An 18,397-nucleotide genomic window follows, 5' to 3' on the forward strand; every position below is an offset into this window, starting at 1 on the left:
ACAGGTTCTTCTGCATCCACCAAAAACAAAGATATGCACAGCGAAAAATGGGGCAAAAAGATTGTAAAGGAAATTGCTGTTAATTATAGAAAATTACAGGAAAATTTGCTTAAAACTATTACATTTTATCTAAAATAGTAGCTATAGGAATGGTTAGTTTTTTACAGATAAAACTTGAAACTTTGTAAACTGAGAAGCATTCTCTCAGTGTACCCAAAGACCAGACTTTGGCTTACACATGTACGAGTGTGTGTATTTTTTTTGGGGCCTGCAGCATCTTTTGAGTGGAATGCGGCAGTCAACTGCCCTGAAAACTGAGGCGACTCATCTTGGGTTTCGAATCTGGAGTCCGGGTCTGGGTTTTGGTTTTGGTTTTGGTCAGCTGCAAATGCATAAAAATCTGCGCCGCATTTCACTTTAGACTGCGGCTACTTCGATTAAGTAGCTGTCAGTATGCGTATCTTGTATCTCGTATCTCGCCACTCGAGAGTTGGGTGAAAGCGTTCGCATCTTTTCACATTGCACTTTCAGGCCACTGGCGACCCACTTCCATCCATTTCCATTACCAGTTAGAGCCTTATCGAAGTGTCAAACAGTTGACCAAACAAACTAATTGACCCAGAACAGGAATGGTAATCTAATACCAGAGCACAGCAGAAACACCAGCTAAAAATGACGGCTCAAAAAGATTGGTATCTCGGTGGCATACAAAAGGGCAGAACAACTCAATTCGAGGGATAATCTGTGTGAATTCCTTTTGTTGGCACCAACAAAAGATGAGGGATTGCTGCCAGTCATTCCAGTGACCTTTCAGGCTCTCTAACCCAAAACATCAATCAATCAAAAATCTTAGACAACAGAAGACAAAAAAAAAAGATTTTTTAAAACGGAAATGAATCCATGCTTTGGACATTAACCGCAATTGCGCAGACAAACACATAGATACACATACATATGTATCTATATCTCATGACGCACAAAAACGGGTTCATGCTCGGGGGTCCTGATCACCACTCTTTTGCCACCCACTTCCACTCCCACTCGCACTCGCAGTGCCCCCGGCCCACTTAATGACCTTGTAACTCAACTGTCAACTGTCAGCACACGCAGCAGCAGAATGGCAACAGCAAATCAATAGCTCGGCCACAATTTATAGTATCCATGGCCATAAATTGGCCAGCAGCCCGCTTGTTGCCCCGCCACATGTCACGGGCTTTTGGCCAACGGAAGGCAAGGAATTCTGGCCAAAATAGGCTGAAAAGCAGGCAAAATACATACATAGATTGGATGGAATAGTCTGGGAGAAATCAGCAGAAATCAGCAGAAACCGCACAGAGGCGCAGTGGGCACTCATTATCATATAAACAAAAGGGTTCCTCCATATAAATATACACATGCCAAACCAAATGTAAACTGTCGGCGAATTTATGTTTATGAAATTTTATGAATTTATGAAGAAAGCCTTCGCATGTGGGCCTGACATAATGGTTAAACAATGTATTCATTTGGAATATATGACCCCAAGGATCCCGCACTGGGAATACTCCTCAGCAACTTGTGAATACGAAATGAGCAGCGAAATATTTAAGTGAAGATCTTGCCGATTTAGGGATTTATTTATATTTATACAGCTTGTGTGGATTATACATATTGTGCGGGCAAGCATTTTTAATAGGATTTCTTACACTATAAATAAATATATAATGAAACATAATATATAACTCAATTATGTGTAGAGGTACTCAAAAGTCGGTACTAAAGTATCTGCAAAATCTTTCGCTGTTTGTTGAGGACATAAAGGTGTGGCAAAAGGTTCAAAGAGAGTCAACAGGTCAAAAACCTTTGAAGTCAACATAAAATAAATATTGTTCTGTGTAATGTTATACCCACTAAATATTTTAGCAATCTTGTTCATTCATACTTTTAAGTGTTATGTAGTGAAGTTCGTGACGAACGGAAATATGTGTATCAGCTTGTATTTGAAGCAAGAAACGGCTTATCATCACACTGGAACATTTTTCTGCTGGCTTTGTTTACACTACCGCTATTTAAGTTGAATTAGGAATATATGGGGAGATTGCAGATTGAGGCAGGCAGGCAGATTAGAGAAGACGACCAGCGAGTAGCTAGTTAAGTGCGAGCGACAGAGAAACTACAAGTAGTTTGTGCGATATCGCGCGGCGGAAACTTCCGCAAACCCTCAGAGGGCCAGGGAAACACAAAAGCTGCGACTTAAGGCCCCAGAACAAACCGAACCCTCAACAAGTAATGAATTACGCGTCAGACTTTCCGCACTCCTTTCAAGAGGAGCGCTGCGCACAATAAAGGAGCCAAAAAGGCATGAGCAGCTGAAAGCAGTTGCCAAAATGTTCTACCAACATTGAGATGGAGTGGAGTGGCTCCACAATGAATTAGTGTACGTGTGGGCAAAGTACGAGTACATATAAAAGCCTGCTAAAAAGTTTTGTTTTGCATTGTTATCAGCTAAGGGAAGCCGAATTATAAAGGGGCCAGTCAGAAGCAAACAAAACATAAAACATGAAAAATAAACCCGAAATCAGCAGAAGACCAAAGCAACGCAAGTTTTGACAAAAGATCTCGTTTTGTTAGCAGGAAGGAGTTACGGTTCAGCTTTTGTGTGCAAAGGATTCGCCGAAGGAGCAACTTTCTTGGAGAGATAAATTAGTAGGTCAGTTGTAAATAGATTGCAGCGAAAGAGAAAACCAACAAGAGTCGGGGCAATTGAGAAGAATCTTGTAGAAAGGTATCTAAAAATAAAATCACAAAACAAACGAATGTGCAAAACAACGTTGATTAATTCACTACATTACATTTGATGTATCTTTTCCTAACAAGTTAGTAACCAGGAATTCAAACGACGTGTCTCTTGTCTGTCCAAATTGGATACTTCCATCCATCCATCCACTCGAAGAACTTATCAGAAGTGCTCCTAACTGGGTTAGGGTTAAGTTTATCAGTACCGCCTATCCACTTGAACGTGCCGCATAGCATTTCCGTTTGACAACCGATCCGGCCTGGCACTCCGCCCCCTTCTTGGCACGCCCATCAATCCCTTCAGCATTCCGCCATACATTAGAGATACCAGCTGGCAATTCGATGCGAAGTCGAAACGTGCAACCAGCCAGAAGAGACAAAGAATATTGTATAACACTTTTATTTTCCCATGTACCACATTTTGACAACTGTTTTTGCTCGTTTTTTTTTCTTTTTTTGCTGCAAACTAAACTGTTTTCCTAGTTCTAGTTTTTCTTCACTATTTGCTTATATCCAATAGAGAACGTGCAGACGTGCGAAATTCGAGCGAAGAAGCGGCCGTACGAGAAGAATTGGAACTTCAGCTGGCACCTGCTCGATATTATACCACAACTATAGTATATAGTATAAGCCATGATATCACGAAGCGCAGGCTGAGAAGAATGGAGCCCATGATGTAAGCCAAAAGTCAAAAGACATGCTAATATGCGGAGTGATTAATTCATCGAAATTAACATAAATGGCAAGCGCTTCAACTTTTGCCGCCTGATCAACACCACAGGTGGCCGCCTATATCTTTGGTCATACCTTTGGCCCAACCTTTACCCTTTCTTCCTCACCCAGACGCCAGTGGCCGACATAAATAATTAAATTTAATTGCCGTTGCTGCTTCTTAATGATGCAGCCAAGCATCAAACGAGTCAAAGAGCCGAAAAGACCTCTGAACTCAAGCATTTTCTCACCTGAAACCCGTTCTTATGAAAATGGAAATGAAATTAAACGCAGACCTCGTCGGCACTGGCAACCAACGACAAGTGACAGCGATGAAGGTGAATTTTATGAAATTAAGCAAATACTAAATGGGTATATAGGCCAAGAAGAAAGGATAGGAAAAAGGGGGTTTCCCATTAACACAAGCGACATTTTCCCTTGTCAAAGGGACTCGGCTTAATTGAAATGGCTACATTTAGTAAATGATTACTGGAAATAAAAATGTAACGAACTTTCAAATTAAGCAGAAAAAACACACTGAAAAAGTTAGCATTGCAAGGACAGCAGAGTCTTAAAAGCAAATATAAATATGAATGCATATATCATGCGGCTTTTATATAAATATTGATATACATAATCAGCTAATTGCTTGGCAATAAAGGACAGATGAGGAGTTGTCTTTTTTTAGCTAACAAAATATTCCACAGTGATGACTTTCCGACTATGGCAAAAAGATAAGCCTTGCCCCCAAAGATATATGTACAAACGTATATAAGCAATCTAATCTTATCTAATCTAATTTTACACAAGACCCACTGGCAAAGACAGTCGCCCCACAAACCAGTTGAAAATAATACTTGACCAGCTGAACTGGTTCCTATTTATGCCAAAAAAAAACACAATCTAATATATAATAAAAATTTCTGATTAATTAGACGGCTGTATAGGTGAAGCCTCCCATTTCAGCCGTGACACCAATCCATGCCACAATCAACTGTCTAATCTAGGCGGCTCCGACTAACAACCAACAGTCTTTGATAATTAATAACAAAAGAGGAAGAAATTCTGGCTTCTTGCCTTTTGTGCCTGCGATTCTAGGCCAAAGAGTTTTTCCAGCCAAAACCAAAACAAAAACCGGCAAAACGCACGCAGCCAGACAGGCCAACCAGCCAACCAAGCAACCAGGCTAAAAGAGTGGGAGTTGAAGAGGTGGCTTAAGTGCTGCCATGGCAAAGCCAGAGGCAAAAACAAAGCGGACCCATTCAAGGGTTTTTCTCGCACAGAAATACACAAATATACAAAAGCCAAACACGGGCACAGCTGCTAGCGGAGCAGAAGGCGACTATAAAAATCAAATGAAATTTATTGATTTTTCTTTGCAAAAGTGCCTAAAAAAAACAGCAAAAAAACCGGGGAGAGTCGGCAAAGTCAAGGAAATGGCCAATAAAAAGTAATTTGCAAACAAAACCTCACATTTCTTCCGCACACAACTTTTTAAACCCTCGTCAAGTACGACCAAGCCAATTTTATCTAGCCCTCTAAAAACTATACTCCCACTTCGATTGTTTTACATTTGAATAACTATAGGAATATGAAAGTAAAAAATTTAAGCATTTGCAAAATACTAAACTAAAAAATGTAGTTTTGTCGGTTCAAAAACCCTGACATACATATTTATTCCTTTTTTTTTAAATGAAAAATGATATTTATTCCATGTCAGGTTTTTAAGCCGCAAAAGCTGCCCAATGAAATATAGTATTTTCATTTGAAAAACCTAAATATAAATATAAATAATATTTTCCGGCGTGTAACAACTATCTCAGACGGAATGCATATTTATGTTTCGTTTAGTTTTTGTTTTTAGCCCGCAGACAAAGTCGAAAGCCCGTTGAAAAGTTGAAAATGAGGAAGTGAGTTTACAGGGAACCAATACTAACACTAAGACAAGAGCAAGAACAAGAACAAGAACAAGAGCTGAAAGAAGAAGAAGAGGTGGCGAAAGAAGCGGGGAAGCATTGTAAAATGTCGGCCCAAGCTAACGGTGCACGAGCACCAAGGCAACAAACAAACAAACAACACTGCAAACATGAATGTTTTGTTTGATATGCTGTCAGGCGGGAGAGAGATGGCGCCAGGGGGCGGAAAAGGGAGAGGACGAGGACCGAAGGGAGAGCGACAGGTGCAAGGTGAGTGGGAAAGGGATGGCATGCTGCCGGGTCGCGTGTTTACAAGCTCTTCTCCGTTAGTTCTAACAAAAAAATAAACTTACCCGCCTTTCGCTCTCCGCTTTGCTCCTTGATTCTGCTGTCAAAAATTCCCAAGTTCCAGTTCAGTTGGCGAGTTTCACAAAAAAAATTATACCCAGCGGCTGTTTTTTGTATGCTTTGATTTTTACTCAGTTGCTTTTTGAGCTATTTCGATTAGCATGCTTTAATTTGTGTATGAATTTTTCACACTATTAATTTGTAATTTCTGCTTATTTTTGCCATTTGCATATATGATTTCACACATTGAAAGAAACTTCACAGCTGACTGTGATTTGTGTTGCTTCTGTTGTTATTTCGTTATTTCATTATTTCACACACACACAGCCAGACAGGCACGCACACGCACACACCTCTGCGTAGGTGTGAAGAGTGGAAGAGGAAGAGAAATGCAACGGATTCACAATTCACCTTAGCACGCGCGCTCTCCCACTCACACTAACGGACCGACCGCAACCTGCTGATTTGACGGTCAAAAATCGACTGAGTATTTTCCATTGGAGTTTTAGCCGGCAACAGTGGCTCGCAACATGTTCGCAGCCCCAGGTTCGATGTTCGAGTTGCAAGTGGGTTGGCGGGGGTTGTTGTGTGGGTCACTTCGCTCCTTCTGATAAACACTCGCTGATAAGCGCAGACACACACACACAGCAAGACTCTTTGTTGTTGCCCCAGACATTGTTGTTCTCAGCCTGTGAATGACAAATGAGCCCGTATACGCCAAATGGAATGGATATGGAATTTGAAATGGGATTGCAAGAGCGGTCCACCCTCGTGGGTTATTAGGCGCGTGGGAGGAGGAGACTGACGGAGACTGTCATGTCGCAAAGACAGGATAAGATTTTCCCGGAAGGTCCTCACTCTTCATCCTGGGAATGCCCAATAAATCTGTTTAAATTCAAGCAATCCAAATAAAACACAAAAATACCAAGCGAGGTTAACTAAGCTAACTAACTAATACTACAACTAACTATTATAAATGCATATATTCAGAATGTCTCGATTAATATAAATATGTTTAAATTGCGCTTCTATTTTGTTAAGCTTGTTAAGTTTGTTAATTTGTTAAGTTTGTTGCAGCATAGCTTATAGCTTATGATATACTAGCCTTTAGTTTTACTAACTTTCTTTAGCTTTTAGTGGGCTGCGCTGCTCATCACTGTTGCAACATCGAACTCGTTCGCGACTCTTAAGCCGGCTGGCAACTGCAACTCGAACTGCAACTCGAACGTGTTGGCCACTGCACTTGTCGTTGGCCATCTTCAAATCGGCTTGCACGTGGCTCATTTGCATATTGAAGTTGTTTGCCTTGTTTTTGCTTTTGCGGGGGGGTGGGGATGGTATGTTGAGGGCGGTTTTGCCGCAGGAAAGTAACCATATTTTTGTGGAAATTTAATAAAGACTAATATTAATTAACTTTATTTAATCGACATTTTTTTAGAAGTTGACGACAGAATCTATTTGCGTTTGGCTACCAACATTCATTGCATTTGACATAGCAATTGTGATGTGTAAAGAACGGACCACGAAATTGACAATTTGCAACACCGACGGAAGCTGTTTTTCAATTGCTTCGCTTTGGCACCACCCCCTCTATTTTCCGCATTTTCCGCCCGCCGTTCGTTATGGACTTTTCATTGGTTTTGTTTGGCTCTTTCAATTGAAACATGGCCAAGTTTTGGGCCAGCATGGGTGGAGGATTGGGTGAATGCTGGGACGACACCAATCAACTTTTTCCTCTGCGCCGCATTTTTCATTAGTTTTTCTTATGCAGCGAAAAAGTTTTCTTGGCCTCAAAACGAGTCTCGAGTTTTTCGCTGCTTGTTGTCATATATTGATAGCTCAAGTTTCTGTTTGCACAACTGCATTTGGCCATAAACAATGTGCATTGCAAATATTGGCAATAAATGGATGAGCTAGTGTGATCATGTGTAGCTTGATATTAAGTACTTTCACCATAAAGCTAATAAATAGTATCAATATAAAAACATTTTCAAGGCTTACGGAAGTTCGATAAATTCTATTCAAAGTTGAAATATTGCATGACATTTCAATGATTATATTTTCACTGTTTGTTATTATGGAATTTGAATTTCTTTCGCTTATTTAGGTTAATTAAGTCTGCTATTTCAATTAATGAAGCAATCCCCTTTTGGTGTCGAAAACATTTTTAAAATGATGCTCGGTACCCAAATTGCTGGAAAATGCCAATTTCAATACAGCTGTGCCACCTGTGATTTTGATTTGATGGCTGCTTTCGTTGGCGCTGCCAATTTGCCGACCAATTGAAAATGCAATGCACGCCCCAGACAAAAACTCATTTGCAACACTTCACGCAACGCCGGCGATTTCGATTTAGCCAAGATCAAGGGCGATAATGCCCGCAGCAGCAACGGCAGCAGCAGCAGCAACAACAGCAGCAGATGCAACAACAACTGCTGGGGCGCAACATTGGTTATATGTACATTACATTGCGTGCAACAACGTGCTGCAGATATAAATAGCCAGCGGCAAGAGCAACCGGGCCCTTATCCATTTTGGCTGATCTTTACGCACAGGAGGCACCGGCAGTAACTGCTGCTGCAACATCTGCAACACAAACACAAGCTGCAACAACAACATTCCTTTCGACATTTAATTAACGATCGCGATTGCAATCAAAGCAGCTCTCCCACACCCCGATTTCCCCGTTCCGCCGCGCCCGTTGTTTTGAATGGATCCTGGCCAGATTGCAGGTTTACTGGTGGCCAGTTAGTTAGTTAGCCGGGCTAAGCTGACAAATACTGTAATTAATTTTAATTGCAGCGATTGGCGCTCGCTTTCCGTCTCATTACAGACTGCACTGCTCCCTTTTTTTTCCAGCTGGCGTTGATTTTCGCTATGATAAACCCACCGATTCCGCAGTATGCCCTGGTATTCCGCTCGCCATTCTTGGCTACGTGTTTTTACGCCTAATTGCTGGAAATGTCGCGTGGCAAATATTTTGTCGCCTTCACAAGGGCGCTCAATAAGTGAACAGCAACAGCGAAAGAAGAAAAAAAACGTATTTTAACAAATACACTGGGACTGGGAAGTACATAAAAATGTATATTTATTACAAACAAATTCAAAACCAAAATCAAATAAATTCAGGCATACTACCAGTTATATTTAAAAACCTATTTAAAAGTAATTTTATTCTCGTTCACCTACTTTCATAACCTTATTATTTGCCCACTGTAGTTGCTCTCTTGCATATTTTGCAAACACTTGCACTTTGGTTTAATGGAGTATGGCAAGTGCAAAATGGAAATAAAAATGTTCATTTCTCGGGTCCCCGGAGGCTCCCAGACGAATAATCATATAAAACACTTTTCGTTTGCAGTTCATTGAGTGAGCACAAATCCAATTAGATTTTGACTCGGCTTAGCTAGGCAGCCCCAACTCCCCCCGCCCCCTCAAATTCACTGGAAAACACCCGAAAAACACACACAAACACACACAAACATAAATGGAGTGCCGAAAAATCGTTGCATACTTTGCAGCAAAAAATGTTCTCAAGTCAATTTGCCTGCCATAACTCTTGACTCAAGTTTTGTTTCCGTTCATTGGTGTGAGTGAGCGGAAGTTTTCATGTGTGCGAGTGTGTGTACTTAGCTGGTGTTTGTGTTAGTTTAGAGAATTTAACTTGTGGGCCGCAGGTCGGTTCGCAATTGGTTTGACACACATAAATAGTTTATGCCGCATTGCTGATTATTGATTTTGCAACCAATTAAAATTCCAGCACAAACAGGACTGCCTGCAAAGCAATTTGATCCCTCTGGGAATTAAGCACAAGCTCACAAATTATCTAAGAGACTTAAAACGACATCAAAAGCTCTGGTTTAATTATTCAAATCGAAGCATGTTATGGTAAAAGTTAAACTATTAAGGTCTTATTTCATAAACGACTTTTAATGAAAGCCAAGTTCCTTGGCCATCGTACGATTTTATGTAATACATCAATTTGGCTCAATAAATACGTTTTGTATAGGCAGTTTGTAATTTATTAGTGCTAAATTAAGTATACATTTTAAACCTTCCCATGAGATTCAATTTCGCATTTGTATTCACTCTTCCATAATCAATTCAGTCCACATAGTGTCCTTATTTATCCCAGTTAATCATCCCATCAATAGTTGTGTTCATTGCATTTATGCTCAATTAAGCTGCTCAATTATGCCAACCAATCGGGCATTGAATGGATAAAAACATTTTAATTATTTTTAAAAACAATATTCATGGTAGGAATATGTGCAAACATGACGGGTAATTAATCAATATTAATATCAACCTGATTACGGGAATTTATCGCAGCCCTCCGCCGACAACTGAGATTAACGTAAACTGTCAAAGTCACGGAAATATTAAAAAAAATCTATCCGAACCGGAAAAGTTTTTGCCCAGGACACACAATTAAGAAGCCATAAACACATGGGCAAAAAGCCAGGGGTGTTGGTCTGGATCTGGAAAAAAAAGTGGCGCTGGCAGCCAAAAGTTGAAAAGTGCAATTTGAAAAACAGTAAATATAAGTCGCGAATGGGGAAAACTAGTGGGGGCGGTAGGGACGAGGAGGTCGTCCCAACACGTAGTTGGCACAGAGTCACGAAGGTATTTTCGCATACGAGTTGCCTCGTATCCTGGCGCAGGATCTCTGCGTGTATGTAGATGAGCAGGCAGTGACATGACTTGGCAGCTATTCCTATTCGGATACTCCGTGCTCCTTCTGAAAACCGCCCCCCTTCGCTGACAAATGGCTCTAGGAGCGGGGCGTGGCAGTACAGGTGTTTTGCGGTGGGTAAAAGGGTAGGCGAAAATGTTTGGGTAAATGGTAAGATGTATTCGGCCAAAGGTGCAGCTGAGAATGACGAAAATTTATGATGGTCCCCGACTCTGGGGCTGAGTTCTTTATTGAATTGCAAAGGGCTGAGGATGGGGCCCGGCGATTTGTTACCAAGTTGAATTGAAATACCCAGGGGTTATCGTTAGGAAGGTGCTTGAAGTTTGGCCAAGTATATAGGGGCTTAAAACAGTTGGTCCAAATGGGGTTCTTCGTGATGAGTTGCCCAACAAAGGTCGATAATTGGAGGTTAACTTTAAAAAAGAGATTGATAAATGTGCTGGCAAGGTTGTCCTAATTACAGTAGTAAGTAATTAACTTACTTGTTAATTAAGAACTTAAGTATAAATAAAAGCATACAAATACTTTAACTGAAAATTTCGTACAAAGGTGAAATAATGAAAGCCAGCCAGTAAAGGCAGCCGTTAAGCCACTTAAAAGAACTTTAAAAAGAAAATGCAACAAGAAGTCCGAGTAGCTGGCCAAAAACAGGAGAAGGATTACAATTTAATTAGCTGGCTGAAAAGAAGATTAAAGATGGCTCATGGAGTAGTTCACTTCCAGCTCAAGCTGAAATCTCATCAAAAAAAGGTATATATCCTTTCACCGGGTGCGCCATTTATTGGAGTTGTGAGAATGCTCTTAAAGCCCCTCCACTCACAGGCATCGGCTTATGCACACGTATACGCACAGGTGGATATATTCATCTGGCTGATGCAGGAGCAAGGACGAACAGACGCTTCAATGTCCTTGCCATGCCACCGCAATCATAATTAGTATCCTGTGAAGACATGTGTGTGTGATCCATGTTATACGCCACAACACCAACACTGTGGATAGTAGTTAGCACAGTGCTGGCTAAAATATTAGTACTACATACTTAGTACTTTTTAATGTACAAAATATACTGAAGATTTAAGACTTCATTAGTTAATCAACAAAAACATTTAAAACGTTTTTAATCATTATTCTAATACATATTTCTCAGCAGACAAAAGGTTTTAAAAATTGGGAAATTAATATGTATTTCAATATCCAAAACTGTATGTTAGCCACGTTTGTGCTAAAATCCTGCAGACGGAAACCGGCGTTGTTAGCCAGTGATATATTGGCATTTAAGCCGGGTCAGAACAACGACTGGGTGGCAGGCCATATCGCCGGCCTTAGCCAGAGCTTTAAAGGACAGTGAATGAATAATGCCAACCAATTTGCCCAGGTGACAGGTAACGAAAGGACGAACGGAGCGACGGACAGAGGAACGTCCTGCAGCCCAAGGACTTCATTAAACTGCAAAAATAGAATTAGAGCACATGGCAAAAGGCCGAGCTGCTTAATTACAGCTTAGACCTCAATTAAAAAGCCCCCAAAGGCAGAGCTCATCGTTCGGTACAGAGTGTTGGAAAAGCAAACCGAAGAAAAAGTAAACATTTCCACGTTGCCGAACAACAATCCACTTCGTAGTGCCACGGCTCCTTCATCCGATGACTGTAATAGTGGACAGAGAGGGTGAGTCGATGGTGATGACCATAAAACACCTTGGCTAATTTCCGCAAATTGTTACAGCCAAAACAAGACACTAAAACGAAAAAGGAGGAGACAAATAACAGAAAGACAAGATATACAGAAAACAGTCGAAAATAAGACTCGTAAATCTGGAGTGGAATATCTGGTCAAGGAATGAAGGAAAAGGATTAGGTTTAAGAAATGATAATATTGGTGGACAGTTAAGATATCTTGAGTTGAAAAGCTTAATATCCCGTGGGGCAAGTTGAGTACACGGTAAAATCAGGGCCAACATCAAAGAGCAGTCTCAGGAACTTGGGAAATACTCTGTGGTGAGATCAAGAATCCTTGGTTATCGATCATGTTGCAACCAACTTGGATTTATAGTTCTTGCCCCATTGCTCCTTGACTCAGCTGTTTCTTCTACGTCGCCGAGCTGCTCAGCCAAGAAAATGCCGAAGAGGAATGGCTAGTAATCCAATGAAAGCCGCCATGATTCGTCTTGAACTGCCCGAAATCCATTGACTTTCCAGGTCGACATCGATTGGGCGAGGTGATTGCGTAAGCGTTCCCAGTAATGCCTTTATCGCTCTTCGCTTTACTTTAAATTTTGCACGCTCCTCGCTCGACGACGATGATATCCGCGGAATACGTGCACTTGCCTCTCAGGGGTTTCGACTTCGCTCGAGTGACGCTATAAATTTGCAGCGCCAAAGTGATAATGAAAGTGTTTCCTTCCGTTTTGGCCAAACAATGTGCCAAGAAAAGCGATGCCAGGCGGGCAAAAAGCCCTAAGGAGAAGGGTACAGCAAAATACTTTAGTTAGGGCCACTTAACAGATACACTCCTTTTCGCGAGTGAAAAGTTTTTAATATGATTTTCTCTTTTTAATCGAATTATTTGAAGAAGATAATGTATAAACACACAGTTTATTTATCAATCATACTAGCATACTTGAAAATCCGTTTTCAAATATATATAATTTTCAAAAAAATCTTGCCATAAAAATCTTTCCTTACAACATCGACTAAGAGATCAACTTTACCCATTTTCGAGAAGCTGCATAAAACAAAAATCAGTCCGAGGGCAACGTGGCGTATACGCAACTTGGTTACCTTGGTTTCCTTCCGCGCACTTTCTTTCCTTTCTCTCCTCCTTCGACCATCCATCTTTTTCTCTTTCTCTCCGCTGCGCTCCGTCGCCTTTCACTTGGCTTGTTTATTGTTTTCCGCTGAGCGAGAGAGAAATTCAATTTCGGCGGCAAACACAGGGCAACAAACAAACAAGCAAACAAACACAAACGCGCGGGTGAAGCAAATGAAACGTAGCAATTGCATCAATTGCATTGCTCGCAGTGTAAGTCCAGCGATTTATGCCTCGGGAAATTTTCCCTTCCTTGAGCTTTTCTTTGTGCCACTTAAACATTTAATTGTGCATTTAAGCCCTCGCTCTGGACCATCGGTAAAAAAATGAAAAATAATTAAAGGCTCTGCCTTTTCCTTCGGAAAAGTCAAGGTTCAGCGAAAGAAAAACAAATGCCACGCAGTTTCCTGGTTGCTTTCCACTTTTGGTGGGAAAAGAAAAAGGCCAAAATGACCGACTGTCCTCGGGGAATTTTTTTTTTTTTCGGGGAAATGCGAGGAAAATAGGATGCAGTGGATCGGACTGAAACACTTTGCGCAAAATGGCTGCCAGCCAGTTTTAAGTTTTGTTTGCTCACTCCTGAACGCTTTCGAACCCCTTCCTCTTGGCAAATGTTGCTTTTGTTATTTGCGTGACATTTTTCCGTTCTGGAAAACTTGAGAGCTGGGAGAGCGGGCAAGGAACGGAGTTGGCAGAGGGTCACCAAAATGGAACTGTTGGGAAACTATGACAAAAGATTTTAGTGGCAAAAGTTTGCAGCAACGTTAATTAATTTCGCGTTCGCCGGAGCCTGAATTTCGAGAACTGGAGAACTGGAGTTCAGAGTTCAAGTCGCTTGCCAAGCCAAAATTCATTTATATGGCATTAATGAGGTGCGCTAAGATGAAGGTTTGGCCAAATGGCCAGATGATTAAGTGTGCCCGGTTTAAGGCCAGGACTCCTTTAGGCATGCGTAGTTTAAAAAAAAGGAAATAAGTAAAGCTTGTTACATTTTTAAAACCAATTATAAATACTTAGGAAAGAGAGTTTCTAGAAAGAATTATAAATTTACAGAAATTGTAATAAATTAGGAATTTTTCAAGATACTCTTTCGTCTAAACCCCTGTAGAAGCTTAAGTCGCTGAGTATGGATTACCTGCTGTTCTGATTTATCATAGAGAAGTTCTATCTATCCATGAACTGTGCATTTGACAAAATATTATTGATTAATTTAATATGAGAATTAGCTTTGCTTTGCACCGGATTTAAGAAAAACGAGAACCAATTTTATTTCTCAAACGAAATAGACAGCAAACTAGTTAGGTTTTAACTTCCTAACGAAGCATGAAGTGTCAACATGAAGTGTAACTTAGTTTTGCTTACAAGTTCTGCTCTCAAAAATGTAAATCTTGAATTTCAGATAAAGTCTTTCATTAGTTGGTCTCTTATTTACCATTTGTGCAAAACGAAGGGAAAATACACAGATATCCAGTGAGCAGACATCAGAGATCCAGAGGATGCCTAATATGCCATTCACCTCATTTCCTTGTTCTGAAACCCCTTTATCAGTTGTCGAATGGAAAAACTAGGAACAGTTTAAACTTGAAAGGTTCGTTGGCAGTAAAGGAGGCAGATTTCTGGAGATGGCCCAAAGTTCAGGGCTTTAGAACAGTACCGGTTGCATCAATTAACATATCCGATTCAGCCATTATGTGAGGAATTTGGAAATCATGGATTTTGTGACCAACATTCGAAATCAACCCAAAAATGAAAATGTTCATCAGTGGCAATACCAGACAGATTGGTAAGGAAACTCAATCTCAGCAAGGACACCCAGATGATTTTGATAAATGCCGAACTGACTGAAGGTAGTTGAAAAATTCCATTTCCAGGGAAAATATTAGCAATACTAGCCGAAATGTAGTGGGTAGTCTTAGTTTATCAAATAACTGACCCTAAAATTTAAATTAAAGTACATGTACTAAGTAAGAAAGGAAATTCCCAGCTCAAGTTTGCATATCCCCAAATACAGTAATTAATTAGTTGAAGATATGCTCCCAAAATGAAACATCATCTTCACGATATTTAATCTGAGACTCGTTGCCCTGATGGATCTTAATTTCCGGCTCCTGCCGCTCCATCCACCGACTGGCTTTCGGGGTCGAAATGACCCACATTAGGAATGTGTAATTAAGAGCATCGCTGGCCAGCAAAATTCCCCCCACCCTGTATGCTAATGACCAAAAGCGAATTGTTGCTGTTGTGCTGGCGTTGTTGTTGTGGCTCCTTGATGTTGCTGCTCCTTGTTGTTGTTGCTGGCGGGAATTCCTGACAGCGATAAAAATGTTTCGCTTCGGCCGCCCACTGCCACGCCCCCCTCCCCCCGATGGCATGTTTAGTCAGCGGCTTATGCGACGTATGCGTAATGTTAAGGCTATGGCCAGCGGGAACAAAGGGGTGGGCGATGGGGGGGTGGTGAGATTTAGCATGTACATACACATGTACACACGCACACACGATTGTCCCAAAGTCAAGGGGTCTCTCGTCTGCATGAATTGATTGACACGGGAATCGGTGGCATCGGTGGCATCAACGGCAACAAAATGTGTCTGCCAAACAACTTTATTTGTGAGAAGTGGCATTCATGAAATATTCATGCAGGCAAAAAAAAACCCGGCTCACTGCGATGCCAATGCTGTCAGCCCGGAGGAGTTGCTCCCGCTCAGAATTTCAGTATATCCAGGCCAGAGCCTGGAGCTGACATCGAGGGGCATCAGGATTTATTGGGCTGCCAGGCGGAGTGGATGAAAATTGAAGAGTGCAGTGCAGTCGGCAATTGTTGCAATTCGATGACGGAATTGTTCAGAACGGCGGCCGAGTAGAGCGTAATCCATAAATCAGGGGAAATCAAGTATTCTAGGTATTTCAAAAAATTGTAATTTTAAGCTCATGTTATCCATAATGCATAGGATTATAAAATGTAGAATAATTTACATTCATCGAGTGTTTTCATTTTAAAAGCAATGTTTTCCGTTTTACAAAACATGTTATTCACTTTTCTTTAATAAACTCCGCCGAAAGTGATTTCAAATGTATTTTTTTTATAAAAGGCCCTTTAGCACAGAAAATAATCTGTTCTTACACTTCTTCCTCGTTTTTTACCATTTCTTTTTTTTCATTTGAGTTTTTTTATCCAGCTTCAAAACCAATTCAATCTCATCTGGCCTCTTTGCTGCACGACTAGCTCCTGGATTCGGACAAATCGTTTATTTGGTTAGCTTAAGAGTGACCCACATTTGACACAACTCAAGTTTCCCCCGCCGCTGGAATACACGGCGCATAGGTACACCCATGTTTGTCCAATTTGATAGTCCCAGCCACCAGATCTCGGCTCACAGCTCACCTCACGACCTTGTTGGTTAGCATTGGGAAAAAGCAGCAGCTGAATCCAGAAGAAAATCACACGCAGAAAAACTACATATTAATAATTCATTTGTAATGAGTAAAAAATAAATTAAATCCACCTAATTCCTAACATCATTTAGTAAACTAAAAAGCGAATTAACACGCGTAACTTTAAATCAACGTAACTTTACTATAAAGTTGAAAACTAGTTGTAGAGCGCTGAAAAATCTTGAAATTTATTTCGAAAATGTGTGGTGCAAGTTCGAGACCCCATAACTAAGGCTTTCGTGGTTTATGGTTCCAGTTGCAGCACTTTGACTTTGTTTTTCTGTGTGCAGAGGCAGGAGGCAAACTTTTAAGCGTCCAAGCCGATGGCATTGGGAAAACAGCATCGATGTCGCCCGGCACCACACAAACTATAAATTGGCTTAAGCCCCGGACCAGCTCTGTCGACCAGTTTGGAGTGTGTTCCCATTTTCGAGCTCGAGTCCCCCCCCCCGAAGTGGGTTCCATATTCGGTGGAATCCGGAGGAGAAGGTGGATGGGGATGGAGAGAAGGTGGCTACAACGTTTGACACTTTTGAACTTTGATGTACGGCACTCAATCTCTGACTTGGGATGCCGGCTCAAAAGTTTCTTTGTGGCCTGTCATGTCTCCCATTTGATTTGCAATGATTTTTGCTAATTTTCCATGGCATTCGCTTTGACAAGTTTTCAGCTTTTATCTGGCCAAGATTCCCACGACATCCGCAGCGAGTTCGGGGCATCATCATCGTCATCGGCATTGGAAAAAAATTTTACCCAATCTCGAGGGCGAACCTGTTTTTCATTTTTCCCCCCCAACTTGTGGCTGCAAAGATTGCAATTTGGTGGTTTTTTATAAGTGCCAGGCCGAGCCCCATTATTATTATTGTGATTAGGATGAAATTAGTTTTTTGTCACGCCAATTTTATCGCCGAATCATCTGCCGAAAAGTGAAAACTTTAACGACCAGTGAAAATCTATAGCATTACCTTGCACATTGCTGACTTCGTTGAGCAAACTAAGAGTTCTTCATAAAAAGGAAGGAGAAGAAAAGTGAAAAATGGTTCGATTTCCATCAATTTGGCTTCGATTAAAGCATTAATCAAAACTCTGCTCGAACGGAAAGTCAAAATGAAAATTCGCATTCATCATCGTCATCATTAGGGGCGCCAACTTGACTTCCCTCAGCATTCGTTCGCCAATTAAAAATTCATTCGCGGAATTTCCATTTTTATTTCGAAATCCTCAATAAAACCACCACTAACCCCTTTTCGTTTGATATTCGTTTTAAATTAATATTAATTGCGTTTCTGATTCGGATTCCGTTTGCTTTGGCACGCCATTGTGGTGGCTTTAACCCTTTGCTGCCTGGCCTCCTTCATTTTGCTTTCTGCTCCACACAAAAGTGGCATCGAAATGGCTGAAACCCGCACGTTAGGGTTAAGAACTTCTTCAACTTGGAATCCTGTGCTTTTCATTCAATTAAGTGCAGCAAAAGCACGCTGAAATGGTTTCTTCTTGTTCCGGCCTAGCAAATCACTGAAAGAAAATGGAAAAATGGTTTAGTAGTATTTAAGGATTCATTGCAATAACACAATAAAGGCTTTTGTCATAAAAATGCAAGGTAACTGCCTATTCCATTAGTCTTCATTAGCAAATAAAGTGCTAGAAATGTGTTCCCTTGAGAGCTCCTATAGATATTCCCTTTTTTCCAAGTGAACATAATGCGGATTGTGCC

At 40.9% G+C, this 18,397-nt stretch overlaps 1 protein-coding gene across 3 annotated transcripts in view; it reads right to left on the reverse strand.

The window, feature by feature from the left end:
• The window catches only part of LOC6734804 (putative polypeptide N-acetylgalactosaminyltransferase 9), a 58,087-nt gene extending 51,826 nt beyond the window's left edge, over positions 1–6,261 (reverse strand). For all 3 annotated transcript variants that reach the window (XM_016181792.3, XM_016181793.3, XM_016181794.3), the window contains exon 1: positions 5,756–6,261. The gene's annotated coding sequence lies outside the window, so the exon portion shown is untranslated. The remainder of the gene's footprint in view (positions 1–5,755) is intronic.
• Positions 6,262–18,397: the final 12,136 nt, after the last annotated feature.

This window comes from Drosophila simulans, chromosome 2R (assembly GCF_016746395.2).
Source record: "Drosophila simulans strain w501 chromosome 2R, Prin_Dsim_3.1, whole genome shotgun sequence".
NCBI classification, from domain to species: Eukaryota; Metazoa; Arthropoda; class Insecta; order Diptera; family Drosophilidae; genus Drosophila; species Drosophila simulans.